General features: G+C 43.1%; 1 long non-coding RNA gene across 1 annotated transcript; it reads left to right on the forward strand.

Moving 5' to 3' along the window:
• The first annotated feature begins 6,732 nt into the window (after positions 1–6,732).
• Positions 6,733–13,676, forward strand: LOC119178629 (uncharacterized). The gene is made up of 3 exons (XR_005110733.2): positions 6,733–6,964; positions 11,125–11,326; positions 13,519–13,676. It is a non-coding gene; the product is annotated as an uncharacterized LOC119178629 (long non-coding RNA).
• The last annotated feature ends 11,037 nt before the right edge of the window (positions 13,677–24,713 follow it).

A 24,713-nucleotide genomic window follows, 5' to 3' on the forward strand; every position in this document is an offset into this window, starting at 1 on the left:
TGTGCACGTAGGGATAGTAAGTTTGACGTCAAAGCTAATCCAAGGATTCGTAATGGCGTTTCCAGAGATATATTTCTTAATGTTAAAAGGCAGTGCTATCGTTACAGTGAGGGTGCCCCCGTCAGAGTACTCTAATCGTGACTACAGTGACAAGGCCCATCAACGCAAGAGGCCCGTCAGCATAGTGCAATCGTAATTACGGTGACATGTGAAATCGTAATAGTTAGGGGGCTTGTCATAATATCAATGCAGCTATAGCGACGGGTCCCATTACCGGTGGTAAAGCAATGGCTATGGTGAGAGGGTCACCGTAACGCAATGACAAAAATGAGGGGGGCTCGTTGCCGTAAATTTGTATTCGTTTTAGATGCCACCGTCTAGCTTCTCTAGTGGCACAGTGGGTTGACGCACACTTGGGAAAGCGGTCGTGCCGCAGGCCTTCACTTCAAATTTCCGTTTTCAAATGTTTTGCTTCATTTTTCTTTTTTTTCAAGGTAATGCTGTAAGGAAATCGTGTCGCTCTCTGCTGTGGTTGTTATACAGCCCTACCATGTGGATTTCGCGGCACAGTATCGTTGGCGTCCGACCTTGGTTCGAATCGAGCTCTTTATTTTCTGCTCTCAGTAATATTTCAAGTATTGTTACTTACTTTTAAATGATAATCATGTTTATTCATCGGGGATTCACCTATTAACTTTGTTTTATGTCCAAGGTGGAATGAAGATTTTTTCCCGATGATTTCCGATTGATACTGCCCTAGGCAAGCAGGTTCCATTGTATGTGTGTGAATTAACTTTATTATCACATTAAACAACCACCCTCGGTGGGGTTTTCGTCCCTTTGCATTGATACCATAGTTTTAACTAATAATTTGTTACACATAGTATGATGTTCCTAAATCGATCCATTCCGCATATTTTTTTTGTCGCTGTACTAAAGGGACATATGGGGTTGGTGCCAAACTTTCAGGTCAACATATAATGTTTTCCCACCCTGAGGCCTGTGTAGTTGGACAGTACGCTTCAGTAAGTCCCAAAACTACAATACATAGACAATACAAGTGGCTCTGACTTCGGGCCTACTTCGCCTCAAATTGCACGCAATGACTTGTCCCACACACGTCGTTTTTGTCCGATGAATGTGTGCCATTGCTATGCAAACGTAGATAAACATTCGAGCTCTCTACGGTGCGGTAGATAATTTGACAATGGTGTGCTCTCTGTAGCTGTCTTCCCATCCTGAGATGACGCTTGTCCGGTGGGAGCAAAAGTGTTCCATGTCGTTTTCGGGGATGGGCGTGAGCGGTCGTCTGGGGACCTTAATTTGCAAGTGCTGGCTGGTGCGGCTGCGGGCTTGGGTAAACCGCAAAGTGTGACCTAGTCGATGAAACAAATACGCAGGCATGAAAGTGAATCTAGCAGCCTCAATGTGTCCTAACGCTGAGTGAAGGTAGCCGTAGGGGTCGAACTTGATCGCAGTCATCCCGCGCAGCAGGAAAGAGAAAAAAAAACAATAAAAACTTTTTGAATCCCTTCATTGAGACCACAAACACCAGATCTATGTTGAGGCCTGTCACTTTAGACAATGTTGTTAAATACGGGCCTCCTCATAATTACATCATTACGGCTGTATTAATTACCTTGATGCAGTAGTGTCTGTGCAGTGTGCTCGCGCTTTCAATGGTGGTGGTGAAAACTCGCTACACTAAGTGCACTTGCAGTAGATTTTGCAGAGAAGGGGGGGGAGCTCAGACCAGTGCTATGCGGCGGCTGCCTCTCAACGAGCTGGGCCCGTCAGCGAAAACCTCGACTCAGCTGATCGTCCAGGTTCTCGCTGGCCAGTGCCTCCACCCATTGTGGATCCTGCCCAACGCAATTATCTTTTTAGAATGGGGAACATTACTCTAGACAATATTTAAAGCAGGAAAGAAAGAGAGAAATTTTAGTTGGTCAGCTCGACTTCAGCGCGACTCGAACTGAAGTCGCACACCAGCACCAACTACGTACGTACCCACTGCACCTCGAAAGATCAACGCTGTAGGCGCAGTTAGCGGTCCCGTCAGCGCAGTGTAATCGTAACAGTGAGGGGGCAACGCCTCGTAGATTTCCCGTGCCTGCCGGATTATCGGCGGTCACTAGGGAAGCGGCGGTCGTCAGAACCATAGTTTCCCACATTACTAACTAGAGGGAACTCTGGCGCTAGTGGTTCAGTTCGGGCTGTCACGGTGGATGGACGTGTTTTTTGAGCGCTCCGGATCGACTGCGCAGATAAGTGTTTTTGCATGTTTTGAGCTTGTCTTTATAATTATAAGGCAGCGGTTGAAATCTTCGTAGCACTTATTTTATGGTACGGCTTTTTCGGGGGCCAGTCATCAGGTATTTATTAGTGCGGGTGTGTGTGTTTGAATTTTTGTTGTTTTTTGTTTTTTTTGCCACCCCGTGGGGGAGGTGCGCGTACATTGGACACGCAAATTTTTGTAGTAGAGCTTAGACTTTCTTTTTTTTTTCTCGTAGTGCAGGGCTCGAGTTTAGTAATTATTGAGTATAGGGACGATTGGTGTCAGAAAGACATGGTTAAAAAGACTGTAAAGTGTTCAGGATGTGGAGTGAGTTTGAAAGTGGACCCAAGTGTAGAAACGGATGGAGAAGAGGCTGACGCGAAGTGTAGGCAATGTGAGGTCGAGGAAAAAATGGAGAAAATGATGGTTGCCCAGAGTGAACTGCTGATGAGAATCGCCGAGCTCGAGACTGCGTTGGCGACAGAGCAAGAGAAAACGAGGGCAATGGGAGAAAGACTGAAGTCCGCCGAGGAAGCACTAGCGAAGCTGAACAAAGAAGCGGCCTACGGAGAGAACAGTAGGGAACCGGCAAACAGAACGGTGGACAAGGAAGAGCAAGCAAGTTTGGAAAAAACAGGTTTAGCCGGTTCAACTGTCGCAAGGCCCAGCTTCAGCAAGGTAGTGGTGGGGCTGGGAGGGAACAAAGCAGCCGGCGTCACAGGTGCAAGTAGCCCCCAGGTGCAGTATGCTCCAGCTGAAAAGTCACAGCATGTGATAATCGCCGGGGACTCGAATTTAAATCGATGCATAGAAGCCATCAAAGAGAGGGTAAGAGGTGACAAGAGGGTTGCAGTAGGGGCGTTCCCAGGACGCAAGCTTGAAGCAGTCATGAGGCAAGCGAGCGCAAAACTCAAAACAACAGCTGATAGACAAAACCTCGTGATAATTTCAGGCGGTTTAAACGATGTCTTAAATGAAGATACAGCAGGGCTAGCAGCCACACTGGCGAAAGGCATCGATGACATGCTCGCCACTTCTCCTAAGGTACAGGTAGTGATATGCACGATACCGGAAGTACTGGTGCGTGATAGTAACCTGCAAAGAGCGGTTGTCAACGCAAACCAAGAGATATGGCGGATGAGTCGAGAGAAAGGCTTTGAGGTGGTGGAAATAAACAAGAGAGGTGGGGTGGTGTTCAACCAGACAGAATTCATGTCGATGGGCGGCTAGGTCATGAGGTGGGTTGGTGACTTGCAGGACGCGCAGTAGCTTTTTTGGTGGGCAAGCGAGCCCTTCGGGGTGCAGAATAGCTAGTAACGAGGAAAACAACCAGGCAGACTGTTCAACAGGTGGTATGGACAGATATGATTCCAAAGTGGCACCAATATCTAAGATAGGTAGAGTCCGGGGCATAAATAGACGTAGCCACGAGCGCCGAGCCAATTCAGACATAGGGTATATTAACATGCAGGGTGGTAGGAACAGGCTGAAGTGGGAAGAGATAGAAGAACAGCCAAGAGAAGAGAGGCCGATGGTATACGGTTTTGTAGAAACACATCTCAGGGACATGGAACAAGCTCCGAACAATCCGGACTACACGTGGGAATATTGTAATAGAACAGAAGGCAGCAGAAAGGGGGGTGGTATTGGGGCATTCATTCATAAAAGTACAGACTGGCAAAGGGTCAAGCAGGAGTGCAAGGAACATTTATGGCTAAAAGGGAAAGTGGCAGGTCAAATGACACTGCTTAGTTTCGTGTACTTGTAGACGGGAGCAAAGGCCAGAGAGGAAAACCAGGCAATGGTAGAGTGTATATCAAAGGACATTCAGGAGTTAGGAAGAGAGTGCAAGATAATTATACTAGGAGACATGAATGCGCACATAGAAGTTATAGATGGGTATACCGACCCGACAGGCAAAATTATCATGAATATGTGTGAAAGGCTTGATTTGATCATTTGCAACAGTACCGAGAAGTGTGAAGGGCAAATAACATGGGAGGTAGGAAGGCTGCAGTCGACGATAGATTATGCACTGATGTCACATAGGATGTATGATAAGCTCAGGGGAATGCACATAGATGAAGGTGGCTCCAGAAGTCTGGGTAGTGATCACAAATGTATCAAGCTAAGTTTTGGAAGAGCAGTGAAAGTGGGAAGGAGACAAGATGAGCAACTACAGGAAAATTTTTATCTAGAAAGGCAAATTGAAATAGTCACTAAACAAATTGAGAAAGTAATCATGGAGGATAATAAGACAGTGTGGACATGCACGAATCTAATTAGACTCTTTGAGTTAGAGCTTACTAAGACGCGTGACAAATCACCCCGGAAAAGAAGACACAAACCCAAAAGTTGGTGGGAAGAGGAAGTTAAGAGAGCCATAGCAAAACGTCAGGAAGCCTCTAGGGAACACAGACATGCTAAGCAGCGGGGTAACCCGACAGATGATGTTGAAAGAAAATGGAAAACCTTTCTAAGCTGTAGAAGGGATGCATCCCTTCTGATCAATGAAAAGATTAGAAGAAAGGGAGCTCAGTGGCTGGCAGAAGTACATAAAAAAGATAGAAAGGCAGCTGCAAAATTTTGAAACCATCTAAACTCCCTAAGAAATGAGACGAGCCTAGAGCAGAGTTTCATAACTACAGCCCAAGGTGCTAGGCTAGAAGGGGACGAAGCTATTGAATATATAAGAACAAGGGTGACAGAAAAATTTCAACAAAGAAGTACTTTATGCACCACAATAGACAAGGACGAATCAAGTGGTGCAATGGCTTCGTTTTCACAATGAGAGTGGGAAAGGACTGAGAAAAGGGTTCCTAGTAGTACATCAACCGGCCCAGATGGCATTTCAATTAGGCTGATAAAGACATTAGGTCCGAAGTCTAAGCAGGCTTTGAGAGAGGCAGTGAGCACAGTAATAATCGATGGTGAAGTTCCCGATGGATGGAAACTTAGCAGGATGAGCATGATCTATAAAGGAAAGGGTGACAAAGCTGACATATACAACTACCGTCCTATAACAGTGACATCAGTGGTCTACAGGCTGGCGATGCAGATTATAAAGGAAAGACTGCAGACATGGATAGAGGATGAGGGGGTGCTGGGGGAACTGCAGAATGGGTTTCGGAAACAAGGAGGTTGGAAGACAATCTGTTCTCACTGACGCAGTGCATCGAAATAGCAGAAAAGGAACACAGGCCCCTGTGGCTAGCATTTTTGGATATCAAGGGAGCGTACGATAGCGTGGTTCAAGAGGAATTGTGGGGAATACTGGACACACTAGGGGTGGAACATGTAGTCACTAATCTTTTAAAGAGTATCTATAAAGGTAACAAAATAGTTATAAAGTGGGAAAAACGGGTATCCAAGCTTGCAGAGGTAAAACGGGGGCTTAGGCAGGGGTGCCCCCTGTCACCCTTATTATTCATGATGTACCTACAAGGATTAGAGGCCAAAGTAGAGGGAAGCGAACTGGGCTTCAACCTCTCTTTAGTCAAACAAGGAAAACTTATTGAGCAGGCACTACCGGCATTAATGTACGCAGATGATATGGTGCTAATGGCCAACAACAAGGAAGATTTGCAGAGATTGATGGACATCTGCGGTAATGAGGGAGATAGGTTAGATTTTAGATTCAGTAAGGAAAAATCAGCAGTCATGATTTTCAATGACAACGAAGGTAGTGAGCTTAGAATACAGGAGGTCACGCTAGAGATAACAGATATATACAAATATCTGGGCGTATGTATAAGCAGTGGGACCAAGTACCTGAGGGAACACGAAATATACGTGACGGCTAAAGGTAACAGGAATGCAGCAGTCATGAAAAATAGGGCACCGTGGAATTACAATAGGTATGATGTTGTGAGAGGAATATGTAAAGGGCTCATGGTTCCTGTGCTGACATTCGGCAATGCGGTCTTGTGCATAAGATCAGAAGTTCAACCAAGATTAGAAATTAAGCAACGTGGAATAGGTAGGCTTGCTTTAGAAGCTCACGGGAATACACCAAATCAGGGAGTACAAGGTGATATGGGATGGACATCATTTGAGGGCAGGCAAGCTAGCAGCAAGATAAAATTTGAGAAGCGATTGAGAGAAATGGGGGAGGAGCGTTGGGCTAGGAAGGTTTTCAGCTACTTGTACATAAAGAATGTCGATACAAAATGGAGGAAGCGAACCAGGAAGTTGACTGGTAAATACTTAGAAAACAGCAGGTGGCCAAACCAAAAATAACTATCGGTTAAGAAGAAAGTGAAGGAAACGGAGACTGACATGTGGAGAATGGGCCGCGTCTGCTGCCACCGGGTGGCACGAACCTTTTCGAGGCAAAAGCGTTCGGTTCACCCGATAGCCGCTTAAAACCGGTTTGACTTGGCTGAAAACGTATAAATAGACGGCGACAAGATCGCCGTGTTGGACATTTTTTGGGGGACGTTTAGGTGGTGGGAACGAAAGGTCTAAGGTTCCTCACTAACTTGTGAGGATCTTTACCGTGCGGTGGTTATTTATCCGTGGTCTTTGCTTGGCTGGGAGCTTTATGCATTCGCGAGAACCGCCTCTGCGCATGGATACGTGGTCTCGTTCTGTAATACTGTCTATAAGCAATGTGGTAACGACTTGCCCGATCATGAACACCGTGTGTTATGCTATTTGTGGATGTATGCCGTACGTGTATGTCTGGTAAGTGCGTGTGTAGCGTAAGGATCGATGTGTCGCTTCGGTGAAGTGTATGCTTGCGCCAAAACTTTCATTGAAGCTTCTTCTTGCGTAACTGCGTGAGACAGATACGAAATGCACAAGTTGGAAGCGATGGAGTATTCGCAGGCGTTCACACGACGTTATTTTCCCAGTGGCTTAAATATGCTGTCGCCGATTACGATAATCGGTTTTATAAGCTATGTCTGTTCTTGTGGTGTATACAAAGGGAAAAAAAAGGAAATAAAATTGAAGATATATTGGGAGCACTATAAATGTCCGGTCAAAATTGCCACCTTAAGCGTTTTCTTAAAATTAAACAGTGCCGCAAGGCAGTCGTGCCTTGCGGTGAAGTGCACTCTGTGTATTGCGGTAAAGCATACATATTGCGCGCGCTCATGTTTAAATTGGAAATGTAGCACTGACATTGGGCCTCGTGTGTGCACCTAAATTGTACACGCGCTATCCTCTGCCTCATCAGTGACGATGCGGCAGTCAGTATCGTCATCATCTTCAGCTTGTGTAAAAAGCACAGAACAATTTACCTAGTAAAATATATTTTGTGGCAGGCAATTCGCAAGGCATTCAGATGTTAGTTCATTGCAGGATTAATTCAAGATTGTTAAATGGCACGTTCAAATAAACGAAACATGCATATGAGAGGCTTCAGTCGTACTTCAAAATTTGTGCCATGCCTCAAATTGAAAATGATTATAAAGGAAATGTATGCCAAGGCTGGGTGTAGATTACCATTCACAATTCAATTACCATTCATATTTTAGAAACTTAGAAAATTTGTAGCTCATGTTTTCCTATCGAGTAAGCACAAAAATAACTGTTGAAAAATGGTCTACAATTACTCACACAGTTTGCAAGAAATAGATCTTTGAAACGTATGTCGTGCCAGAACTAAGTGCAAGGTGGTTAGAGGAAACTGGTTATGACCCGACATAATAGCGCATGTTCGAACGTTTTACATGGGCTGCTTGTTGGCAAAATGGGGTGAGAATTAGGTAAGTGCCTGCAGGGATCTGCACCAAGAGACGAAACCTGCTACATCTTTTTCATAAATTTCATTATTTGTGTCAACCATGCGTGCACTCTTCGTTGTTGTGTTCTCTCAGGGAGCAAGTATATGGCATACGCTTGAAATCCATACGTTACCCCTGCGATTTGAAGATGTTATCACAGTAAACATGAACGTGCAATGTAGTTGAAAACGTTGCTGGGCACCAACTTTCTTAACAATCTGAACCCGCTTATACTACAAAAGTTACCACGTGACTTCAGCCAAATAGTTTCTAACTGTTGTGGTTACTGTCAGATAAAAGTAATAATGAGCTAGTTGTGCTTGGACAACAGTCTTGCTCTACTGTATTAAAATACAGTAATTTAGTACCTGCATATAGAACTGACCACTTAGTTATTTTTTTTTATTTGCGGTCCTATTTGTTACAGTTTACTTTCAAAATATTTCATACAAGGTGGTTAAGTTTTAGGTCCATACAGTGGGCAAATTTTATCAGCAGTACCGCATGCTGTACAATCACTTTTACTTCTCCTAGAAAGCAGGGTGTTCCACTATTCCGGTATGTCTCGGCTGGGCTTCTCGACCTCGACGACTGTACATGTCAAACAGTTTGCCAAGTGTAACTACTTACTCCCCCATAACTCTAAATTTTGTCGAGCCATAATAAATAATTGGCAGTAAGGACCAGTTACAAAATCCTTTTTTTATGAAGTGCTCATTAATCGGGGACCTAACAATTCTGTACATAAACGATGTCAGCAACCACTTCTCCACAGATTGAACGAGTAGGTTGTACTAATAAAAGCATTAATATAATCAGACTCTTTTTTTTTTTGGAAAGTAAATACAATGCATAAATAGTCTTACCAGTCCGTGATTCAATATTGTAGCTAAACTATCGTTGAAAGCCAGAGTCATTTACAAATGCCATGTGAATTCCCAGAAAGTGCTAGGTAGCTTTATATAAATTGGGGATGTCTGCAAAAAAGCAAAAAGCCTACGTTTATGTTGAGCAGAAGTCCAAGTATGTTCATGAACTAGTTCCCTGTAACATGTGGTGCAACAGCTCTAGCTTAAAAGCTTAAGGCGGCTTTTATGCTGTTCCAAAAAGATTTTAGTTGCACCACAAGCTCCGGATATGCCTTTCATGAGTCACGTCACTGTGCCTGTTGAGTCTTTAAAAAAACAGGTTTGAAGGGGATGCTAAAAATGTTTTTTGAAGGGGTGAGTAGCAGAGAGCATTAATTTGTTAAAGTCTTCAATTTTATTATGTTAGCTCTGAGGCTTGCAGGTATGTTAAATGAGCATGGTCATATGAGTAACACCTCATAGGTCAATAATTTTTGGGTTGACAGCAAGGTATGAAGAGACAGAATTATAAAAGTTGCAGAAGTAGAAGTAATGAAGTTGTCGAGAAGACTTTGTTAACAGTACATTTACAGGCTTCACGCACAATTTGCTTTCCAGCAGGGTGAATTTACTTTTGCTGATGCTTCCGATGGCATCATTGCACTTCATAAGCACTGGTTTTATGCACTGCACGTGATGATCTTGTTTTTTCAAGGTTCATGTACTGATTAAAAAGTATAGGATCAAGAAACTTACATGCTGTCTTAAGGCATAATCAGGCTCACCATAGAGGTAATTGGTGACATTTTAGTGAGTTGTATGTGGGAGGTCTGTGTACATAACATCATAGTAATCTTGCAATGCTGTAGCTTTATTTGTGTAACGAGTGAAGCTTCTTTTCCTGTTAAAAATTTCTGCCAAGCAAACAAGTTCCAACAGTAGGATTTGCCCTCGGGTAAAGCAGGTGGTAAGAGTGAGCTTATTCAGAAGCCCTTCAAGAGTACCCATTAAAGGAATTAGTACCTATAGGGCAAAAATTCCAGTGCACCAAGAAGGGCAAGGGAGGACGGTGCTGGTTAACATTTCAGGAGGGCATCTTCTGGACATCATCCTTCTCCAGCCACAAGCTTTTATGGCCAATGTTTAGCAGACTCCTACTAACATAAACTAGGTATAAATGTTGCTTCACTATTGCAAGATGACACACCATATACTTTTTGAGAGTCTCCTCACCACAAGCCCTTACATTAGCCTAAAAATATTTTTTTCTACGGTGCCCTTTTTTTGTCGTAAACAGTTGTCTGAAGCAACAATATGCACATTGTGACAGTCTAGCTGGTGACCACAGAGATGGCTCCCGCCATCACGATGTATACTCCACTCAAAATGTAAGACACTGCAAAATCCTAGCCCAGTGTGCGTGCATACGACCTTGAACATGCAAGCAGTGACCACTTCTCTTGTGTTCTCTGCACTGGCGCATGCTTGTTGCACACCTGTTCAAGATTGTGACAGTGAAATTAGTTCTGGCAATGCTGTCTCAGAGGTAAGACTGTGTACGCCCTTAGGAACACCATGGTGGAGCGAGCAGAGATTCATATCAAATGTAGTAATAAACTGGCAACACCATGGTGATATAAGCACTCTTGCATTAATTTATTACATTTTTATTGAGGCAGCCATCACACAGCTAAGCCTAGTTGTGATCTCTTTTCATTATTGTCTACATAGTTTTCCCATTGGTCACAACACAGGAAGAAAAATTTCTCTGTGGGAGCACCATATTTTAAGCTTGCATGACTCCAATGAAGCACTGTGCCAACAGATATATTGAAAATGTCAATACTTCGGGTCCTATAAATGGTGAACTGGTTGTCACATTCAGCCGGTGATCCTGCAGGAGCTTTAGCATATACTCTAAGGTCATTTTGTATCAACAATGCCACATACAATAGTTTAACAATGGTTGTTAATGGGCAAGATGATGCATAGCTTCAGGGAGGTAATTAAGCTAAGGAGGAAAATTATAGATGCCTAAGCACCACTGGAAAAATGAAAAAGCACAAAAAAAGAGCATCGGTCGCAGCTGAACTACAGAAAATATTTACACTGCACCACACATTCGCATCGTCTAGAATTTTCTCTAATAATGTTATACCAACTTGCCTAGCAGCAAGTACTTCCAAGGTAATAAAGTGCAGAATGACGCTTGCATAAGACAGAGAACAGGACGCGAGTTAACTGCGATCTATCTTTGTTTGTGCAGGTTGTCTACCAACCTGGGAAAGTCGGGGAATCGGGGCCTTGCTGGAAAACTGTAGGAACATTGGTAAAACCTGGCTAATTCATGGAAACTGGCGGCAGTCTGTGCCACTATCACAAAAATAAGCATTACCCTTGATCAATACTCAAAAAGTCACTCCTTCGACTGCAACTACAGTGAACAGCTAGAAGAGGCCTAAAAAAAGGCAATGCATAACTGTTTCTTCTTCGTGTACAAACAAAAGGATACACCGACCAAAATAACACAAAGTTTACTGATGTTTGGGCACCTGATATTGTTCTGAATGACAGCCATAAGAAAGGTACATCGTATTTAAGTATGACTAGGTGCGTGATGTAAGCACCAAAAGTATATGGTCAGCGTTCCATAAATCTTATTCAGTATATGTGCAGCTGTGTGAATGTGCAGGGATTCCAGGTGCTGGCATAATGCAAGCTTGTTTTCTTCGACGAGAACACGGTTGCTTGACCAGTCAATTTGAAAGCCTGTATATTCCGCATGTTAAGCGAGGGCATCCAAGGCCACCCATTATTTGGTGACTTCGTTTTGAACTGTTGTGTTGTTTAACTCTTTCATTGAAATCACACGTCTCATAGACTGACATGTTGTCACACTCGTGGCAGATTACAGTGTAAAGAAGACTACAGAAAGTTCGCTCGGCAGCTTATTCTTCCCATTGACTAAAGCATTTCTTAGCTTCCATGTTGGTACATGCACTATTTTGATGTATGTTCCTTCTACATATCACATATCATATCTGACTTTCCAAGCACAGCATTTCTCACATCGGTAAATTTGTGCATATTTGTCGTGGCCACAAATTTGGCTTGGCTTGAAGGCCTTTTAGTTTGGTGCTTATGTTAGAACTGCCATCACAAGAGGTTTGCTGGGCTATGTCTTGCCTTGTATAATATTATTGCTATTTTATTATTATTGGCGATGCAGCTGCAAACGTCCTCCGCTATGCACTTATTGCAGATATTTCAAGAGTAGCACACTCTCTTCTCATTTCATTTCCTTGAGATGGTGTTATAAATCCATTAGTATTTTTTATCATTATGTTCATAGAAGAGTACATAAATGAAGGTAGCATGAAGGTAACCAAAACACGCAACTTAGCTTCACAAAAAAAGCCTACTGGCTTTTTCAGCTTGCCTTTGTTGTACATAGCCTGGTCACTCCTCACAACGGTGTTCATGCTGTCTGAGGCGCATCTGGAAGCTAAGTTGCATGTTTTGGTTGCTGACAAGGAAGGCTTCTTTTCAACTCTAGATGGCTCTATGTATAATGATAAGGTAGCCAGTGGTTTGGAAAAAAGCTGAATAAATCATTTTCTGAGCAACTGCAGCCAATCAATTTATGTGGATGGACATGCATCTTCACTTTCACATGCAAAGTCTGGTGTTCCCCAGGGATCAATCATGGGACCAGTTTTGTTTCTCATTTACATCAACGACATTGGACATGGTTTGTCATCTACTATCAAATTATTTACATACAACTACATCATTTATAGAAAAATTGACATTACCCAAGCTAACGAGTCATTATAGTTGGACCCTAATAAACTCGCATTTTGGTGTCACCATGGCAAATTAACACTTCCTAAACTAAGGCCATGACGTTTACAAGAGCACATAAAACAGAAATGAGTCAATATGAAATTCAAGCTCTCCCCATTGAAAAAGTATCTCTATTTAAGTATCTTGGAATTCATTTATCTTCTGACCTGCCTTAGAATAAGCGCATCGATATCATAACTAGTGAGGGGTCAAAAGCACTTGGATTTATTCAAAAAAACCTTTACTTGGTGAACTATACCTCTAAAATGCTAGCATACACTACACTTGTCCGTTCAAAGATAGAATATGCATCCATCATGTAGAACCCACATCAATCATATCTCATCGATTAACTAGAATTAAAATAAAATGAAGCAGCAGGATTTATCACCAAGTGGTATTCTCGCAACTGCGGCACTACAGATATTACACACTCACTTTCATTACCCCTTCTTGAAAACCGCAGACTGTCGTCACTGTTGTTGCATTTTCGTACATTTTATCATAGTAAATGTGCCTTCATGAAGCTTGTACAAACACACCTCATAATATTTTGAAACATATTGATCACCAATTCAAAATACACCCTTTTTTGGCACGCACAATTATGTATCAACACTCACCATTACTTCGAAGCACACATCACTGGAACACACTGCCAAGCGACATCGCTTGATTCATTGATCGTGCCACCTTTGTAAACCAATTCGATATTTTCTTGGACATATGACTTACCTATCTGTGTGAGTTTGTAAGTGCATGTATGTGCTTATTTTTACTCTTCTTTAATTGTAAATATATTTTCTCCTTAAAGATGATAGTCTTGCTTGGGATTTTGGTCTGTCAGCAAAAAGCTCAAGTACGACCACATCCACAGCATCCACCAGTATTGCTCAAGTGTCTGCCTTCATACTTGTACGATTGTCAATAAAAAGCAAATATTGAGCATATTTGAGGCACAATATCAACACATCGATATTGTACATTGTGTTTATTTATACTAGAAAAGGTATAAATAAGTAATTCTAAGCACTGCAGCTGACAATGCGACGCTTCGCATGGAAAGGCGAGTCTCCTACGCTTTGCTAAAACGATACTGTGCTGCTACCTGTCTTGAAATCTACAAAATATGGCCTCCAAGATTGCACGCATGCTGCGTGCTGCGTGCTCGCTATAACAAAGGCCATTCTTTCGTTTTCTGAAATTACCGCCAGATGGCACTCATGTCTCACGCAACACCTCCAGGATCCCATTCACCAGTTTTCTCGTGCAAAACATCAAATAAATATTTCTGTCTATTCACTCTTTTCAGACGAAATACAATAGTCTTTCGACGACATTTTTGGTCAAATATGCAGATAGGGGGCAATTTTTTTCATGGCAATTTTCTGTATATATATTTTTTTTGCACTATAGCTGTGTGTCTTTTATTGAGTTTTCATTCCTGCCACGATTTTTTTTTCCTTTTGCATCTTTGTCTATGGAACTGTATTTTACATTGTTTACCACTTTAATTTTATAATGGCAATGTTCTGATTTGCAAATTTATTGTATAACTAAAACCTCCTGCGTAATGCCTGAATGGGCCTTTAGGGTATATATTAATAAAAAAAAGTGTTGATGCACAAAGCGGGTGACTGAACGAATAAGTTTATGCCCTGTTACTAACACTTAATCAGGAACATGTAGCGGCAAGTGTAAAAAAAGCAAAAAGGCAAAAACTATCAGTTTTTATTTCAGTGAAGATTCATGTTGCCACTAAGAGCTGTTGTTTCAGAAAAAGACACTTGGTAAATAAATGTTTCAGAGTATATTCAAAGAAATTCGGAGCGTTTGAAGACTTGTGATCCGCTAAGAATTTCTAACTGAGAATCTATCATCTTATCACTAAGTGAACAACCTTTTTTGTGCCGCAATGCATTCGGTATAGACGTAAAAGATTTATATTATTGTTTGCTCCAATGTGAAGATTTGAAGTGTATAAAGCAGTGCATGAGAGAAGATAATGATGAGTTGTTGTTTCAGTGCCAGTGTGGCATCTCTATTGCGTCGTTTTTAGAGCTCATGCAGGCCACCTAAATTCTACTGTTGTGTCTTGGAAGGGAAATAATTTTGTCCAAAAATCTGGTATCTGCATTGAATCATGAATATACCTGTATTTGTTATATTTTTCTTGGGTATGTAGACGGGCAGCTGCAAAAGCATTTGAATTGGTTATCATCACACGCTGTTTGATATGTACATGACTTCTTAGTTCTACTGGACATTAACAATTGCTCTTTACTGGTTGCTAATATAAAGAAAGATGTTAAGGAAAACGAAATGTCAGCGTTTCACTTTGGAGTTTCAAAAAATTTATGAGCTACAGTTTCTCGATTTAAGACAGGCTTTCATCAAAGATCACATATATAGCAATACCAACCTAGATTCATAAAGCCAATTCTAAATTTTAATTCTGGCCCCTCAAAACCATACAGGGAGCCATTGCATCAACTGTGCTGGGTGCCGCTCTTCAGAAGTTACGCGAGCACCTTATGGCGCATGCATTTGATGCACAAGTTGCTCCCCTTGCAAATTCTGGCTTTCCGAGTGACGTGACTTGCTCCTTGTCGGAAAAACTTATTTCAAAGATCGAGAAGTTTTATCATTGTGATTCTAGTGCACTAGAAATTAGCAAGAAAAAGAGGCAGGCAGTTATCCCATACATACACAGGATAGCACATGGTTTGAAAAATGTTGGTGCTCGTTATTGCATAAACATGTCATTCTCAGCACGTAATAAAGTGCATAATGTGTGTACTTTGGTGGATAGAGCTGTTGATTATTTTTCACGTTCTGGGCTGGGACAAAGAAACGAAGAAGAAGAAGAGCGCGAGCGAGGGACGCCGGGACGCTCAAGTGACAGCAGAGCGCTTCCGAACGCAGTTAAATAAACAAGTATTTTTTTGCCTTATACCTTAAAAACGGAGTTGAGTCTGATCGCAGTGCCTGGAACGCCATCGTCTAAACATTGGTGCCGAAGAACCGGGATTGAAAACCAGGACCCCACGGACGGCTACCAGTCAACTGCAGCGGCATGGAGCGACTGAAGTCAAAGCGGACGTCGCGGCGAGCACAGAACACGAAGATTATAAACGAGGCAAGTGAGCTCCTCGCTAACAACTCTGCCTCCTATGACCAGCTCAACTCCATATATGAGAGGCTGAAGGCTAATAACGAAGAGCTTAAAAACCTGAACAACGAGATTGAGCCGCATATACCTGACGAGGAGTTCGAGGTCGAGTATAACGCTGTCTTACAATACGAGGACGTTGCTACGCGCATTCTCACTGAGATTCTCAGCAAGAAAGATCGCATGCTAAGGACATCGACCGGAACTCAAGAAACAGTTGCCCAGACAGTCGTAGCACCATCAGACGGAACTGGAGTTAAATTGCCTAAACTGACAATAGCTCCTTTTTTTGGAGATATATGCAAGTGGACCGAATTTTGGGAACAATTTTGCCAAATTGTTCATAGTAACAATCGCATCACTGCCACAGAGAAGTTCCATTACCTGCGACTGTATCTTAAAGGAGACGCTGCATCAGTAATTGCGGGCCTTCCGACGACAGAAAGTTGCTACAGTGACGCCATGAAAATGCTACAGAAGCGATTTGGGGACAAGACGCGCCTGGAGCAAGAATATTTTGCCAATCTACGGATGTTAAGCCCTGTCCGTTCATCGACTGACACCAAAGCGCTACGCAGCTTGTACGACCAAGTTCTCGTGAATATCCGAGGCTTAGAGACTTTGGGCGTGCACAAGTCGTCATTTTCGTCAATGCTCTGCGACATCCTACTGCGTGCTCTTCTACGGGATATAGTCGTGCAGTATCATCGATCATGTGCCGTCCAGTTGGCATATGACTCGAGAGCTGAAGCTACACCCTTAGGACTGGACCGTGTGCTCAACTTCCTGTGTATCGAGCTGGAAAGCCTGGAGAAGAGTGATTTTAAGGATGCCAAAGGACGAGAACGTGGAACACTCCCCGTGGCCAGTCAGCCGACGTACTCTCGGCGTGGGAAACCGACGTCATCTGTGCTTCACAGCAACTCGGTACGAGAAAAAAAGGACAAATGCGTATTCTGCTCGTCCAGCCATCACGCATCAGAAGCCTGCACAGCTGACTTGTCACTGACGCAGAAGAAGGAACTGCTTTCCAACGACAAAAGGTGTTTCCGCTGCACCACCAAAGGACATCGGGCACGGGACTGCAAAAAGAGGATTTCCTGCTCCAGATGCCAAGCTCGACACGCTACAAGCATGTGCGATCCCGATAGGTGTTCGCGAAAGTCAGACTATGCTTACAAGAACTACGAAAAAACTATGACAGTCTGTGCATCACTTGGAAGAAGACCCGTCAAGGAAGACTCTACCACTTCCGTTTTTCTTCAGACTTTCAGAGCATGGGCCATGAATGATGACACCTGCCGCTACATACGAGGCGTTTTCGATGGTGGCAGTCAGAGGACTTTCGTAACTGAAGATCTGTCCAAGCACCTCAAGCTGAAAAGCGTGGGAGCAACTCGAATAGCCTTCAATACTTTCGCAAATACATCGGACCAAGAGGCTAAGAGGCGTCGCATAGTATAACTACGACTGCGAAGCCAGTTTTCCGATGCGGAAATAGTCTTAACTGCAATAGAGATCCCAAGCATCTGCCAAGACGTCGCAGAGACTGCAATTGACGTAGCCTTCGTTGCGTCTTTCAAGAAGCTGGGAAACGATGTTGCCGATGAGCTCCAACATCGATCTATCATAACTAAGAGTGGCATCAGCGTACTTATCGGGTCCGATCAATGTGGAAAGTGTTGACCGGCGAAGTTTCACGGTGCGAAGGCAACGAATCATTGATCGCACTGAACTCCAAGCTTGGATGGACCTTCCAGGAAAGCACATCGCACTTGGTGTCCCACCCAACTACTTCACAAATGATGGTGTGCGTGCTAAAAGCCCAAGCTACCGATTCCGACGAGATATTGCGCTCCTTTTGGGAACTTGAAAACATAGGAATTACGATGCGATAAACAAGCCACCTGAAATGAGCGACACCATGAGGCACTTTGAGCAAACGATTAGCTTCAAAAACGGAAGATATGAAGTGACCCTCCCTTGGAAGGATAATTTCGAGCTTGCAAGCAACAGGCAAGTAGCCGTTACTCGACTGGACAAGCTTGTCAACCGTCTCAACTCCAGAAAAGGACTGCTCGAAACGTATGACCGTACCATAAGGGAGTACTTGAGGGCAGAACACGCCGAAGTAGTCAGTGACGTACCTGCAGAGGTGACGAAATTATATTACATGCCGCACAAGCAAGTCATGCGTGAACAAGCACTGACGACGAAAATGAGAGTGGTGTTTGACGCTTCGTCACATGCCAAAGGATGCAAGTCCCTTAATGACTGCCTTCAAAAGGGAGACAACTTATACCAAGACCTCGTGCAAATTCTGCTACGCTTCAGAACGCACCCGGTGGCAGTTATCGCGGACATAGAAAAGGCATTCCTTCAAATTGGGATTCGGGAGGACGACAGAGACGCTTTCCGCTTTCTCTGGTTTGCAGAAGGAGATTTATCCAAGCGCAAGCTGCAAGAGTGCAGGATGACACGAGTGCCCTTTGGAGCCACATGTAGCCCATCTTTGCTCACAGCTACTATTCTCTACCACGTGAAAACAGCACCGGCTGTCATGGTACAAACTGCGCAAACTCTTGCCGAGTCGTTTTACGTGGATGACTTAGTCACTGGTGCCGACACAGAAGAGGAAGCCGCTAAACTATGCCGAGAAGCGCGCACAATAATGAAATCGGCCGGCATGACATTGCGAAAATGGACAACAAATTCAGCAAATTTGATGCGCACGCTTGAAAATCAAGTGGAATCTACTAGTAATGAGATGGTCGTTCTTCACGAGACGTCGGTCAAGGTCCTGGGTTTGGTTTGGAATCCTGCAAAGGATGAATTCAACTTTTCGGTTGAAAACCTACTCCGGTTTTTGACAGCACAGACGGGTACAAAACGATTTGTCTTGCAGTCAGCATCAAGAATATTTGACCCGTTGGGATTTGTAGGACCATATACTATTGCCATACGAATATTGTTTCAGAGACTGTGGATACGAGGAATTGGCTGGGATGAAGTCCTACCCAATGACCTGCAAAAAGAATGGAATGATTGGGTCATCCAGCTGCCGCAACTGCAAGACGTCGTCGTTCCTCGCTATCTGGGCGGCGGAGCAAGGAAGACCAATGTGCTTCAAGTACATGTTTTCTGCGATGCCAGTCCAGCGGCATACGGAACAGCGATATACGTCGTATCAAGTCCTGAGAAGCCGATACTGTTGATTGCGAAGTCCCATGTAGCACCCATTAAGGAGACAACGCTGCCGCGATTGGAGCTGCTGGCTGCCTTAATCGGCTCAAGAATGTTGGCATACGTGAAAAGGGCTTTGAGGAATGTTCAAGTTGACTACACGATGTGGACAGATTCTGCCATTGTGTTGTCATGGATAAAAGGTGACGTCAAAAAGTGGAAACAGTTCATAGCCAACAGAGTCAATGAAATTAGGTGCACTACAGATCCATCAAAGTGGAGGTACTGTCCTGGAACGGACAACCCGGCTGACCTACTCACACGTGGCGCGACGCTTGAAAGACTGATGTGCAGCTCGAAATGGTGGCATGGTCCTGAGTGGCTAACTAAACCGATGTCTGAATGGCCCCTACAGTTCTGTGAACTAGACATAGCGGAAGCCACCCAAGGTGAAGTTACAACAGTCCACGTCGCACTAATGACACGCTTCTCAGTTCCGATAATTGATATTCAACGGTACAGCAGGCTTCAACAGCTACTCAGAGTCACTGCGTGGATTTTCAGATTTACTGACCGATGCAGAAAAAGAAGTAATCATACAGGACATCTCGTGGCAACAGAAATCCTGAACGCTGAACAGTATTGGATAAAATGTACACAAGAGCAAGGCTTTCTTGAAGAACTCACCACTTTGACCAACGGCCAACCAGTCGAGTCTATAATAATAATAATAATAATGACTTTATTTCGCATCAAGGATACATGATGCAGGAGACCTGCAGAAAAAGCCGGCGTGATGCCAGCTTGACAAGGCCGCAGGCCCCCCTTCCCCCTCCCCGAACACATTGCAGCAGCGGTAACACTTTCATAAAAACATTCGGGAACATACGCGTAAAATAAACAGGTCTATGACAAGAAAGAAATCATCACTGTACATGTGTTATAAAACGAAACGTCTAATGCTTAAACAACAACAACAAAAAATCTATTTCAAAAGATGCAAAAAATGTTGGCGTATTTGCCTTAAAAAAAGGAAGCATTTGCGTAATACATCTGAGCGAAACATACAAACATGTATACGAAAAAAATGAGTAATCAACACTGTACAGGTGTAACATATTGGTACATATAATGCTATAAACAAATAATTTCGCATTGTGAAATACAGGCGCATTTGCCTTGCAAAACACAGAAAAAAGCATCATAAAAAGAAGAAATATGCCTAATTTATTGCTTTGGCAACACCACAAAATGCATACTCATTTCCTAAAAAAAAACAAGACACCAAGAAACATATCGTGAAAAAAAACACAAAGCAGTATACAAAATACACGTCAACAAAAACAAAATACAAAAATACATTCTTCAGAAATTACAAGTAACAGAAACGAGTGATCATGACGCCTGGAGGAAATAATTCCGCAGTTGTTTAAAGGTGATTTTTTCTAAGTCAATTTCGTTATCCCTAAGTTCATTTAGTAACCTTGGAAGTTTATTTCCCAACGATTGAAGACCGTCTACATCTCGAATCCCTGAACTACGCCCTTACATAGACAAAGACGAAATTCTTCGGGTTGGAGGCCGTTTATGCCTCATGCATTCCACACAAGATGTCAAGCACCCAATCATAATGCCGTCAAGTCACCACTTTTCGACACTTTTGGCAAACAGAGCCCATCTTCAAGTCTTACATGGAGGAGTTAGCGATACACTTACGCAGCTTCGGGAACGCTACTGGATTTGTCGAGCTCGCTCTTTGGTAAAAAGAGTGCTGCATGGCTGCAATATATGCAAGCGTTTCAGTGCGGGCCCAGGAACTGCTGAGTCTGCTCCGTTAACAAGTCATCGAGTGACACCAACGAACCCGTTCGAAGTTGTAGGAGTCGACTTCGCAGGCCCTCTGTATGCACGCACGGAGAAAGGGGACACGAAGTGCTACGTTGCACTTTTAACGTGCGACGTATCTAGAGCCGTGCATCTCAAGCTTGTCTCGGAAATGACATCCGAGGCTTTCCTGCTGTGCCTACGACGATTTGCAGCTCGGAGAGGATTACCTAGGGTGATCTATTCTGACAACGCACGAAGCTTTCACAAGACATCGGCAGACATGAAGCGGCTAAACCGAATGTTCTCTGAAGAGGACGTCGCTGGTCACATCAGCACCAACGGCATTTCGTGGAAGTTTATAGCACCAAATGCTCCTTGGTGGGGTGGATGGTGGGAGCGCTTTGTACAATCAGTGAAGCTTCCGCTGCGAAAAATTATCGGCAAAGCTCGTCTGAACTACGAAAAAATATCGACAGTGCTGGCGGAGGTAGAAGCAGTCGTAAACTCTACGCCTCTGACTTTCATCGAGACAGATGCAGGAGAACCTTGCACTTTGACGCCAGCCGAACTTCTCCTTGGACGAAGATTGACTTCCATACCGTATGCAACCGCTGACGAAGTCAACAGTAATTCCAAACGATCAGACGCCATACGCAGACACAACTACAGGAAGCTGCTGGTTGAAAGTTTTTGGAAGCGTTGGCAAAAAGAATACCTGTTGCAGTTACGATCTGCACACTTTGCCGACACGAAATCAAATACAGCATTGAAGCAAGGGGACATCGTTCTCGTGCATGCGGACAACACTCCACGCCAGCTATGGAAGCTTGCAAGGGTCACGGAAGTGTACCGCAGTGCAGACGGTGTCATTCGTTCTTGCAAGATCAAGTTGCAAGGCGGTCACCTTGGGATCAGGCCGATACAAAGACTGTACCCACTTGAACTATGTGTTTAACTTTGCGCGGCCGGGAATGTTGATTATTTTTCACGTTCTGGGCTGGGACAAGGAAACGAAGAAGAAGAAGAGCGCGAGCGAGGGACGCGGGGACGCTCAAGTGACAGCAGAGCGCTTCCGAACGCAGTTAAATAAACAAGTATTTTTTTGCCTTATACCCTAAAGACGGAGTTGAATCTGATCGCAGTGTCTGGAACGCCATCGTCTAGGCAGAGCATTGTGTCAGCAGCCAGGGAAAGGGAACAAATGTGTCTCCAGTCATGTCCACAGATATGCTCCTTGCACTACTGGCGTGGTTTATGGGATTCCACTGTCTTGCAGCTGCGAATATTTAGGTGAAATGGGGCATTACATAAACGTGTGCTTAAGAGAGCATGGGCTAATGCTATCAGATGCTAAAATCACGTCTAATTTGGCAGCTCGTTGTAGGCCATGTGGATGTGTGCTCAGGGCTGGGCAGAGATGCCCGAAAAAGTATTCTGGAATGCAGATATCGAAATGCGTGGTTTGGAAGCATAAAATACAGATACTGAGATAAATTTGTAATTCATGTGACAGGATATTTCAGAGATACGTTTGCAAAAAGACAAAAAAGTATTTCAGAATACATATACTAAAATACTTTTGTCTATGTCGGGGATAGTTATACTCCATACAAACATTTGTTATGTGCAGCACATTAAAACTTGCAAATGAAATTGAGTTATTATATTTTTGCCATTCTTTGAGTGTCATTAAGGCATTACAAAAAATGCTTACACTGCACATATTTGTTAATAACCACATATTTACAGATATCAGTGGCAATAAAAAACTATGCCATATGAGAGCATCAGTCACACGCATTGTACACTGAAATCCGGAACTCAACAGCAACACTATTAGTTATGCTAGAAGGAGCATAGTTCAAGCGAAGTGCTGGAACCATAAACAAACGAACTTCCAGTTGAAGGTTTAGTGTTTTCTAGAAACATCTTAGAAAAGGCAGAAAGAATTAAGAACGGACAAAACAAGGAATGCGAAAGGAAACTCAAAAAGACCTCTTTCGAATCGCTGTTTGGCCATGCTGGCGTTTTTCAGAAATGCTCTGCAGAAAGCAGTATCGTAGATGGCACATGGCACCAAATTCTCTTTGGGTGGTTTGTGGCTTCCGCAATAAGCTCCAGTTTTTCAAATGGGCGCTGCAAAAGAAAAGTGGAAAAAAAAACGAGAAAAACAAACACTACTCGTTCAATTGGCATGAGGAAATACATTTAAAAAATGGCGCCCATTGTGCAGTATACAATACTCCTCACAATGAAAATGTCTGTGCTGGAATTCAATATAGCAGTATAACATTGTTGTCACGCTGAAGCAGGCCATCATTCAAACACATCATGGGATGCGGGTAGCAAAGCAACTAGCTCGCTTTCAAGAAGGTAGGAGTCAGTTTCGCCCTCAGCAGAAATGTAGAAATGGTGGGTGCATATTTTGCCGTGTACTGCCAAGGTCACAGCAGAAATTTTTTTCCCCATTGTCAACACGTTTCAGCTCATTTACGAAAAAAAAAAAGTAACAAGATACCCGTGTCCTGGATAGTATCGCGATACATGTGATACACCGTGAAAGTATTTCACTACTGAGATACAAATACATTTTTTAAAAGTGCCTCGATACAGCAATACAGACACTCAAAAGTATCTCTTAAATACTATTGCGATACTACCCAGCCCTGTGTGTGCAGCACTTGTAGAAAACAAATATCAAATATTGACATGTTGATTAGCGCATGTGTGAAGTAGCCAAAGCATTTTCATTAGATCTAACAACAAGTGCATAAGTATTTCATGTAACACTCGTCTAGATGAAGAACATAAGGTCTTAGAGAAGACATGAATCATTCTGTGTTGTAACAAATGTGTACATGGGCATAGTTTTGATGAGTCAATATTTTCTATATATGTTCTTTCCTTTTCCAAATAAATTTCAGTTGTGAAATCAGCGCTGTGACCCTCTCTGACTGCTTCTAACCCGTTCCTTTGTAAAATATTCTACGGTGAACACTCACCAATTTGCCTAACTCACGATTCTGCATCTTTTATTTACCTATGGAATCGGCGAAGCAGTTGCGGTCTGACAGATTCCTTTTTTTCACCCCATATTCAAACATCAGCGCTTCAAATGCTACCGCAGCTTTTTTTGCAGGTGTCTGAGTACTTTCATTGTGCTCCACGTGTCAGAACCCAGAGAAATAAAACACCAACAAGCATGTGTGCATTGTGTAAAAAAAAAAAGAGAGTGAAAGACAGGATAAAGTAAATTTTGCTGTACAGTTTCGTTGTCGCGACATTGTTGTTAGTCGTTGTCAAGACAAGGTCGCATAAAATACGTAAGTACTCCTTTTTGCTGAAAAGTATATTTTAGACATGTACAAATGAGACGGGGATGCAAATCATTAGTAAATACAGTAGTCTAGATCAAGGTAATCTAATCAAATCCTAAATGGCCTGCAGGCTATAGCCATTATAATGAACTAGAATGTGCTCCAGTAAGCCAACTGGTCGGGCTGTTGCATCCTTGTTTTATACGAATGCCACGAGATAGCGCCACCTTTACGTTTCCTAGCAGCATTGGCTGCACTGTTGGACTATCGCAGGCTCCTTCAAACTTGCAGCTGCAGTTGATTTTATTTGTGTGGTTGTGTTCTGGTTGTTCCAAAAACCAAACAGCCAACTTCCTCAGTGCCTGGGTCGCAAGTTTTGTTTTGACCAGATACACACATTTTTTCATATTTACCACATACACTCACAACATTAGGAGTGAGTGTGTAAAATGTGTTCATTTGTTTTGTATGAGTGCCTCTTATTTTATTTTTTTACTGCTAAAGTGTTCT

This window comes from Rhipicephalus microplus, chromosome 1 (genome assembly GCF_043290135.1).
Source record: "Rhipicephalus microplus isolate Deutch F79 chromosome 1, USDA_Rmic, whole genome shotgun sequence".
NCBI lineage: Eukaryota > Metazoa > Arthropoda > Arachnida > Ixodida > Ixodidae > Rhipicephalus > Rhipicephalus microplus.